General features: G+C 47.2%; 1 long non-coding RNA gene across 1 annotated transcript; it reads left to right on the top strand.

The window, feature by feature from the left end:
• The first annotated feature begins 4,013 nt into the window (after positions 1-4,013).
• LOC144365839 (uncharacterized) lies at positions 4,014-6,743 on the top strand. Its single transcript, XR_013424572.1, has 2 exons — positions 4,014-4,207; positions 5,338-6,743. It is a non-coding gene; the product is annotated as an uncharacterized LOC144365839 (long non-coding RNA).
• The last annotated feature ends 2,917 nt before the right edge of the window (positions 6,744-9,660 follow it).

Below are 9,660 nucleotides of genomic sequence, written 5' to 3'. Positions count from 1 at the left end.
AGGCAGCATTTCCCCATGTGTTCATCTTATCGTTCCTCTGCTTACACCTTCTGGTGATTCCTATGAGCTCTCAAACAGGACCAAGTTCAAGTTCTCTGCTTTCCCACCAGCCACATATTAATTCCTATAAAATTGAGTTTTAGATCCTCTGACTTTCCAATTAACAAGACTGGGTCGTGGTTTTGGCTTTAGAAAAGAGGAAAAAGAAACAATAGATAGATACATAGAGCTGGTCATTTTGCCCCCACATTTGTAGTAAAAAGACCATCGGGGGGAAAAACACATAAACCAGTGAATTTCTTTCCAATTTGAATATAGAAATAAGGCCTGAGTAACTGGCTATTTCTGAGAACACACAGTTCTTCCGTACATCTTCCGATAGGTTGAAACCCCAAACAATACATCACTACTGATGGAAATATCAAAATAGCACTTAAAGTACTTCAACCACCAGAACCATACATTCCACATTCTCCACAACCACGTATTCCTGTGTTTTTATTTAAGAAAAACAAAACTCTCCACTTGGGAAAATTATTTCAAACTAGAATAGTTCATTTTCTAAAAATATTTTTAAGTCTCAAAACAAATACTTCAAGGGAAGAGAATTTTAATTGCAAAACAAGTCAGCACTTTCCTATCATATTAAAAAATAGGCTCTTCAGTGTTCCCTCTCAAGCCGTACCACACTCAGCCAATCTCTTGCTAATTCTGTAAAGGGCCTTCCACGGACCCTCAAAGATTCATGGAGAGGAGCCAAGAGGGTGGTGCTGTGTCTCTCAACTCCTAGAAGAGTCAAAACTCTACAAGGGTCAGAGTGTGTTCGTGAGTAAGTATGGACTGAGTACCTGTCTGATGAGTTACCATGCCTCAGAGCAGAAGTTCATGGCAACAGCCAAAGATAACCCGAGGACGTGTGTCGTGGTCAGAAATGAAGAGAAGGAGGCGGAGAAGTTACCAGACAGAGCAGCACAAACAACAACAGTCAGGGCCAGTATAGGTGCAAGGCCAGAGTCCTGGAGGTGTCCAAGGCTCCCACACAAAATGTGGCAGATGCAGGATTCAAATCTATATTGGTCAACCCCAAAAGGAATGTTTGCATATGACAAGTTAAGATGCTCTGTGCTGTGGAAGGCTGAGGCCTTTTTTTTTTTATTATTTATTTCTTAGTTGTACACAACACTTTTAGTTTATTCATTTGTATGTGGTGCTGAGGATCGAACCCAGGGCCTCGCATGTGCTAACCATGTGCTCTACCGCTGAGCTACAGCCCCAGCCCTGAGGCCCTTTTTTGTATGAGAACTTGCTCCGGATATGGAGTTATAATAGCTGTGTAGCTCCTGTTGCAAAGAAAGGGACCAAATGGTTGAAAGTCAACAGCCATCACCTGGTGACTTTCCACTGTTGAGCGTAGTACCATAGTAAGTTCTGGGCAGAAACAGAAAAACCAAGAGAAAACTCATCCTCAAGAACAGCTTGCTGTACACAGTTGCGCCCAGTAAATATTTGTTGAATTAATGCATAAATGGATAGGTGAATGCCCAAGTAAATACGGTGAGTCTTAGACCATCAACGCATCTATGGACGGGATCACTAGCATCACTGTTAAAGATGCAAGCTCTGGTCTCCTTACTAGAGGGTCTCTTCTATTTCTTTCTCTCTCTCTCTCTCTCTCTCTCTCTCTCTCTCTCTCTCTCTCTCTCTCTCTCTCACACACACACACACACACACACACACACACACACACACACGAGCAAGGTGCTCATCAGTTCCCTTAGACCACAAGTCCTACCCCAGACTTGGCAAACTGCCTTTTCTGCCCAACCCACAGGATTGAGAATCTGAAGTGAAGTGGAAAATCAGGGCTGAAATCAAGCCATATTTGGGCACAAACCTTGAGAGATGAAAGAGGAGAGGAAGCGCGAGTGCAATTAGAGGGTATTAAATAGGAAGCGTTAGTTATCAGAGGGGAGCTGAGGAGCAGGCTGCAACCTGTCAGCCCAAGTGCGCAGATCCCAGGTGTTCAGCGCCTCCACCCTCCTCGCCCCCCCCCCCCTCTGCTGGATTTAATGAGCCTGAGGAGACACCTCCAGATCTTTTCGATGTGTTTGGGTGGGATCACTCGCGACTTTCCGCTCTGACAGGCTTGCTGCTGCTCAGCAGTGTCGTGCAGGAGATCCGGGACACTCAGATCCATCCCCTGCACTGCCAGGGTTCTGCTGTGTGCACATTTCCCTGCACAATGACCACAACCCAGGGAGCTGGAGGATGAGGCCTCCTCATTCAGGGCAAGAAAGATGTTCCAGGGGGTCCACTGAAGGAGTTCTAGGCTGTGGAGGCAAGTGTCGTATTTAACCTTGGCATTCCCTCCTCAAAGATCCGCCAGCCAGGAGGAGGGTCAGAAGAAATGGAGAGAGAAAGGGGAATCAGAAATTCCTCCTGGCGCAGGCTCTCGGTGAGAGAGGAGTGAGCGTGCCTTGCACAGAACGGGATCTGGAGGAAAGGCTTCTTATAATTCTGCTGCCCAGTGCTGACAGCCCTTGGCATATTTTCAGCACGAGGTACATTAACAAATAAGGAAAAGCACCCCCCTGGGCCTCTAATAACATTTATTTCATGCATCATTTCCTCAGAGGAATAGGAGGCTGAGTGTTTTTTATTCCTGGTGTGTCCCGTCTCAGAAATAATGGCCATGCTCACCTGTTTACTTCTGCGTGTTTTACAACCCTCCTTAAGCTTTGTTTGTCTTCCCCCAGCTCTTCTTTTTCTTTCTATGTGCCCTGCACCTTGCAGGTCTAAGTCAAAGGGATACAACTGCTAATATACAAGGTGGAATATCAGAGTCTGTGGCGTCTTGGGCAAGACATTGCAAATCTTTTATGGAAGGAGGCAGAGTAAGAATCCAGAATAAATAGACCGAATGGCCTAGGCAGTGTAAACTGAGATCAGGATAAATAAGCGAAAACTGGAATGATTCCCAAGCTTCTTCAAGCCTATCAATTCTTGACACAGGCCAGGCCCTCGGGGCTCCTGTGTTGAGCAGGGCTAGCCAGCCTGTGCTACCACAGTTGGCTGCATAGATCACCGGCCATTCAGACCTACTTCCTGGGCCTGTGACGAGGCTGTAGACTCCCAAGGCCCATGTCTGGCGATTAAGGTTTGCAGGGCCTGCCCACCTCTTGCCCACCAGGCCCACCAGCACCATGATCCCTACAAATCCCAGCAAGGCTGTGGCTGGAAAGAAGATGAAGGGGTTGACCTTTCTGCGCAATCTCAATGACCCTCTTCTCCCAGCCCATGATCATACAGGCCCCCACCAAGCTCTCTGCCAGAGTGGACCCTATTGACCCCCAACAACAGACTTCACCAGCTCCAACCAGAACCTCCTCAAGGGAAATGACAAAGTCGGGTGCAACCCACACTCCAGCCTGCAAAGCGATGAGCTCTCACAACAACAGAGAAAAATGGATGGAATAAAAATGTCCAACAAAAACCAGAATGCGGAACTGTGCCGACATGACAGCTATAACCACACAGAAGGTTGTTCATTTGGGTAAAAGAACACAGAACATGAAAGAATGAAAACGGCCATTTATTTCTGTGGTGAATCCGGGGCGAGATTTTTTCTTTCATTTCGATTTTCATTAACATAGAATGTTATTTGTGCCACATGGAAAAACAAATGAGGTGTCCGGTCACGCCAGGCTGCATATTAAAGTGACCAGGGCTGTAAGCTGAACATGAACTGAAATTTCCTCAAACCCACAGTAAGGACCTCTTAAGCACACCACCAGGCCTGCAGCTGCGCCTGCAGATGTAACTGAATTCAGACCCTCTCCTTCTCTCACAGTCTCTCACCTTGTCCCCAGATTTGTACCAGAACACTTGGTTGTTCCCCGCAGCCTTTTCAAGCCACCCAGGCAAAGGTCAAACCTTGGGCAAGTGACCGTGTAGTCATCAAGCCCCATCTTCATCATTTATTAATCGCCCTGGCTTACTTAACAGCATCTTAAGTTCCATGGTGGCAGTTTCCCGTCATTCCAGGAGCCCTTGGCTATCTTACCAGGTGCTCAGGAGGCTCTGGGTACTGCAGGAGACCTGAGAAATAGAAGGAGATGAGTCCCTGCCCTTGGCCATATCCGTCCACTAAGGGGCAGCTTATTGCTGGGAGTGGGGATGGAGAAGCAGATTCAGAAGAATCGAGGAGGTGAGCTGAGATGACAAGACACAGGTCCTTTCCCATACTGGGTCTCTGTACGCTGAGTCACTTCCGTAATGTAGGAGTCATTCCTTTATGTCATCATTTTTAAGAGGTCTCCAGAACCGCGCTGTGAATCATTCACTGGGCTCCCATTGTGTGGCGAGAAGGGAGAAGGGGGAGGAGAGTAGATGGCTGGCAGTATAATATTTATGAAAGGATTTAAAAAAAAATAAGTAAAACAGAAAGTGAGTAATTAGGTTGAGAGAGATTTTGTATAAAGACAGCCCTGGAAAGATTTACAGTCGTAATCTCTAATTTCCCTCGCCACCGAGGCCACCTTTATTACGGCTCCCAGTAGGAAGCACATTGTCACAGATTTTTGTCTGCAAACCACACAACATTGATTGCTTGCTGATGAATGTGCGTCGTCGTCGGTGTTCACGGGCAACATACAGGGTGGCCAGAGTTTTTCATCTTGTCGTGAACTAACTTAAATTAGCATAACTGATTTTAAAAGATTCCCACCGCCAAAGATGGGGTCTTTGTATTTTGTCCTCACAGCAGGCTCCCGCTAAGCTTTGAAAAGTGTTGGAAACAGTGCAAGAGTCCAATCACTACCCAAGTCCCCGGGGGTGCAGGGACACTAGGACAGACATGCTGGGATGCTCCTAGCAGAGACTCTAGCAGCCACGAATACCTGAGGGCATCGAAGGCAGCCTCAGGCCACGCCATGCTGGTCTTGAAGGAGGTCATTTTGCTCAGGGGAAGATACTTATGGGTCCCCAGAAAGTCTCACAGTCCCTGTGGGTGTTGGCAGACATGCAGGGGGGCTGAGAAGGTCTACCTGGTGAGAGGTTGAGGACCTACCTCTGTGTGGCTGAGCTTCATTTTTAAATTACTGCCCACGTCTACCCTTCGCGCCTTTCCTACTGTCACCTTAGCCATTCACATTTTAAAGGATGGTGTTTTGATTTTAAAGAAAAGGTGACTTAGCATTTCTCTGGGGATTTAATATAAGATTGCCATTGCTACTTTCTCAATTTGGACCCTCTCTCTTCCTACCCTGGATTTGATCGTTCCCTGTGCACTGGGATGAGAAGAAAATAAAAATGTTTCCTGTCTTCAACCCCCAATAGCCTCACAGACTGGACCGTGGACTCCAGTGGAAGTTAGAATTTGGCGTGGAAAAGAATGGAGACAGCTCCTTGCAGGACACCACCACAGGCCATGGTCTTCGGCCAGCATGGAGAGGAAAGGAAGAGCTCTGCAGAGGACAAGGACAGAGAAGTATGGAGGGGGACAGGCTTCTCCAGGAAAAGCCTGGGTGTGCAGGCTTTTAGGACAGGAACTGGGGTTTCGCCTGCATTGCGTCACTGCCCTAGGAGCCAGTGCCCAGGAGAATCCCATGATGTGCTGCAGGGGAAGGCCTTTGGTCAAGGACTGACATCTTCTCACTGTGCTCAACCGCGCAACTCCAAAGGGAACTCAGTCAGTGGAAACCAGAAGCACAGGGTTTAGAATATGGAAGATCCACTTGCTGGCCCACTGGCAATCAGAGACTTGGCTTAGGAACCGAGTGTGCATGACTCCACACGGCATCAGGGTACCCAGGATGAAACATAGATACTAAGAAAATGTAGAAGAAAAGTTGGATGAGATCAGGAAGTTGAATTCTCATTGCCTTTTGGGTGTCCTCACAAAGAAGAGAAAAATAAATGGAGAAAAGGAGCTATCTGAGTGTGTATTAGTTTCCTGTGGCTGCTGTAACAAATGACCATAAATTGGATGGCTTAAAAGAAAATAAGAGAAGAAAATAAGAATGTTTCATACCTTGTGTAGCCAACACCATGTCAGGGGGGACATTCCAGCTCTCTGCAGGCTCCCCAGGCTGTGCTCCTCCTCACCCAGGCCCTGCCACCCCAGCCATGGGTGACCACCATAGGCTTTCTATCAGTATTGATTCCATTGATCTTTTGCATCTGTCGTGTGAATGAAATTGTACAGATTGTAGTGCACCTTCAAGCCTGGTTTCTCCCACTTAGCATAATGCTTTGGAGGTCCATCCATGCTGGATGTATGGGTCGTCTGCTCTCTGGCTGGGTTGTTGTGGAGCATATAAATGCACCGAGTTTGTTCATCCACTCACCAGCTGATGGGCATTTGAGTGGTTTACGATTTGGGCTATGAATAAAAGCTGCTGTAAACGCGTATTTTAAAGACACATAACTTTAAGTTTCACCATAAACTCTTTTTTTTTTCCTATTTCAAAATAATCAGGATTCTGAAGCCTCAACCTCTTGGAACCCCCTAGGGTATTTCTGAGATGAGACAAATTAGACTATGCTACATCACTGAGTTTTCATTTTATCTAAGAGCAAATATTTAAGCCATGTATGGGAGAAAGAAACAACAAACATGAGCTTTTGAGAAGAAGCCTACAAATATTATTTTGATTGTTTTGTTTCTAGCTAACTCTGTCATGTTTTTACAAATTTGATAACACGTGGATATCTGTGATTGATGTGAAATGGTTTTGAAACTATTTTCTTCTGACTTCTGACTGATTTATTCCTTCCAACAAAAGTTTCAGAAGGTCTCTCCCAGTCCTGGAAACTCCCTCCTCCCTGGCTTCATGACTCTTGCTTGGCTGTGCTTAGATGAGGGCCGTGCCTCAGTGCTCCTCATCGGGAGGCAAATGACAGGCTGGGTGTGGGGAAGGAGGCCAGGTGTGGGGAAGGAGGCCGGGTGTGCTGAAGGAGGCCGGGTGTGCTGAAGGAGGCCGGGTGTGCTGAAGGAGGCTGGGTGTGCTGCAGAAGGAGGCCAGGTGTGGGGAAGGAGGCCGGGTGTAGTGACGGAGGCCAGATGTGCTGAAGGAGGCCGGGTGTGGGGAAGGAGGCCGGGTGTGGGGAAGGAGGCCGGGTGTGCGGAAGGAGGCCAGGTGTGGGGAAGGAGGCCGGATGTGGGGAAGGAGGCCGGCTGTGCTGAAGGAGGCCGGGTGTGCTGCAGAAGGAGGCCAGGTGTGGGGAAGGAAGTGTGTGCTGAAGGGTGTGCTGAAGGAGGCCAGGGGTGCTGAAGGAGGCCGGGTGTAGAGAACACTGAACCGAATGTGAGAGACAGAAAGGATGAAGGCAGGGCTTTGTGACTCAGGGAAATGAGCCCAAATCAGAGGACAGGTAGAAAGCTCTCGTGCCTACTGAGGGCAGTAGGCCTGGGGAAATATAATCAGATACTAACAAGTAAAGAAGAAGCATAAATCTAGTCCAGTGGGTTGTCTCTTGTTTATATTGAAAAGGCCACATGAAATCTATTATAGATGCATGGCTACATGCAGGAAATGTAGTTTGAGTCAGCACTGAGTCATAGAAAGGGAACTTGAAGGGGGTCCTTCTCTTTCCACTTCCTCTTCACTTCTGCATGCTCAAGTGGGGCTCCCACCAGCAGCATCTCACAGAAGTGCTCTGACCATGTCCCTAGGGGCCTCCCAGCCGTTCCGAATGTGGTCCACTTGACCTTTTCCTCGTTCTTGTTATCTCTACAGGCTTTGATAACCTTGATCATGCTTCCGAGAAGCTTCTCCAAAGCTTCCTCTCTCTCGTTGAAAATCATCTAAATTACCCTCCATGGCAGGCCAAAAATGTCTCCCTGAATCTTCACATCCTGATTCCTATAATCTGTAGAAAGCTCTTTATATAAAGAGGACTGGAGGGAGAGATGGAGCAATGTCTCTGAAGATGGATTAACTTAAGGATGGTGAGATGGCAAGATTTCCCTGGGTCACTCAGATGGGCCCCAAATGCACATAAGCAAACTCAAGAGAGAGAGAGAGAGAGTGAAGTGGGGGGAATGAGAGACATATGACCACATGCACAGAGGAGAGACCATGTGAGGGCAGAGCTCTGAGAGATTTGAAGATGCTGGCTTGAAGCCTGGACTGGTGCAGCCACCAACCAGTGAACGCCAACAGGAGCGGGAAGGGGTGAGGAACAGACCTTCCTCTTGGGCCTCCAGAACCAACGTGGCCCTACTGATGCTTGATCTTAGCTCAGTGGCACTGGTTTTAGATGTCGCCTCCAAAACTTTACCAGGGGCTTTATCAGCCAGGCTAAGACAGAAACTATGGTCGCATGATGTGGGAAGTGTAACCAGAGACACCTGCAGTAATCCAGACCCGGGTGGATGACAGGGTCAAGGGAGGATGGCACGCAGGTTGTCACAGGTTGCTCTCCATGAAAATCAGAAAGAGACACCACTTAGCATGCAGGATGGCTTATCTGTGCAAGTTCTCAGGATCCATGCCTGTGGGGAGAGGGTTGAAAGCGGGATGGGCAGAGGGAGAAACTGAAGGGCCACGTAGTCACAGCAGGTCTGGGCCACCCCACAGGGAATTCTGAGCACGGACAGCTGTCTTCAGTAGGGCCACAGGGGGCCCAGCTTTTTTTTTTTGTACCATATTAGGGGCAGGCTGCCCCTGGGAAAGGGGCATGAACTTGCACTGAGGACAATTCCTCAGCAGTAGAACTCCCAGTGGCTGGAAGAATTAATCCCTTGGGCCCAAAGGTGGACATGTAAGTGGAGAAATCTGACTTCAACTTCATGGTTTCTATCAATGTCAATTTCCTGGGGTGGTAGGGCAGATGCAGCATGTGTTATACTGTTACAGTCTGTCTCTCTCAGCCTGGGTGAACCGCAAAATAAAAAGACATCCCCAGAATTATTAACAAGAAGGTCTGACTTCACATGGGGTTCAGGCTTGAATTCATACTCTTTAATTGGTCTGGGAACTCCCAGGCAAAGGAATCGGTACAAAAGCAGTCTCAAACTAGCAATGCCCTGGGGAATCTGGCTTCAGCAAACAGACGGTCTCCCGGGAGGGGTACCTCTTCAATCCAGGCAGCAAAAGAGCCCAGAGATAAGGCCCCCCAAAGCCTGCGCTCAAGCTGACAGAGACTTGGGAGAGTCATCCTCCACAAGCAAAAACAACAAAGAGGAGAATCAGGTGCTTGAGCAATCCACATCACCAAGTTATTAAAAATAGACAAAGAAGGACGGATCTTCTGTTACTTAAGGACGGATCTGTTGTTACTTAAGAAGACAACAGGAAGAATTTACAAAATTAAAAATAGGAGTAAGTCAAGAGAAACTAATACAGGGATCACCATATATGAAAACAACTTTCAAAATATACAGGTTAAGTAGGAGTTTGGATACAGGGTATGAGAACATTTGGAAACTATAAAATGTAATTTATGAAGTAATCCAAAATGAATGAGAAGTTGAAAAATTCGAAAGAGAAATTAAAGGACCTAGAAAAGAAAAGTTCATAATGTATCAAGTAGGAGAGACTACAAGAAAATGAGGTAGGAAAACTGAAAGGGATAATGACAGAGGATTTTTGAGAAATAATGAAACATATTAATCCTGTGATTCATGGAATTAAAATTCCCAAAAGGGAAAAAGTC

This window comes from Ictidomys tridecemlineatus, chromosome 8 (genome assembly GCF_052094955.1).
Source record: "Ictidomys tridecemlineatus isolate mIctTri1 chromosome 8, mIctTri1.hap1, whole genome shotgun sequence".
NCBI classification, from domain to species: domain Eukaryota; kingdom Metazoa; phylum Chordata; class Mammalia; order Rodentia; family Sciuridae; genus Ictidomys; species Ictidomys tridecemlineatus.
Note: the sequence above shows the minus strand (reverse complement) of the source record. Positions and strands in the feature narration are given on the sequence as shown.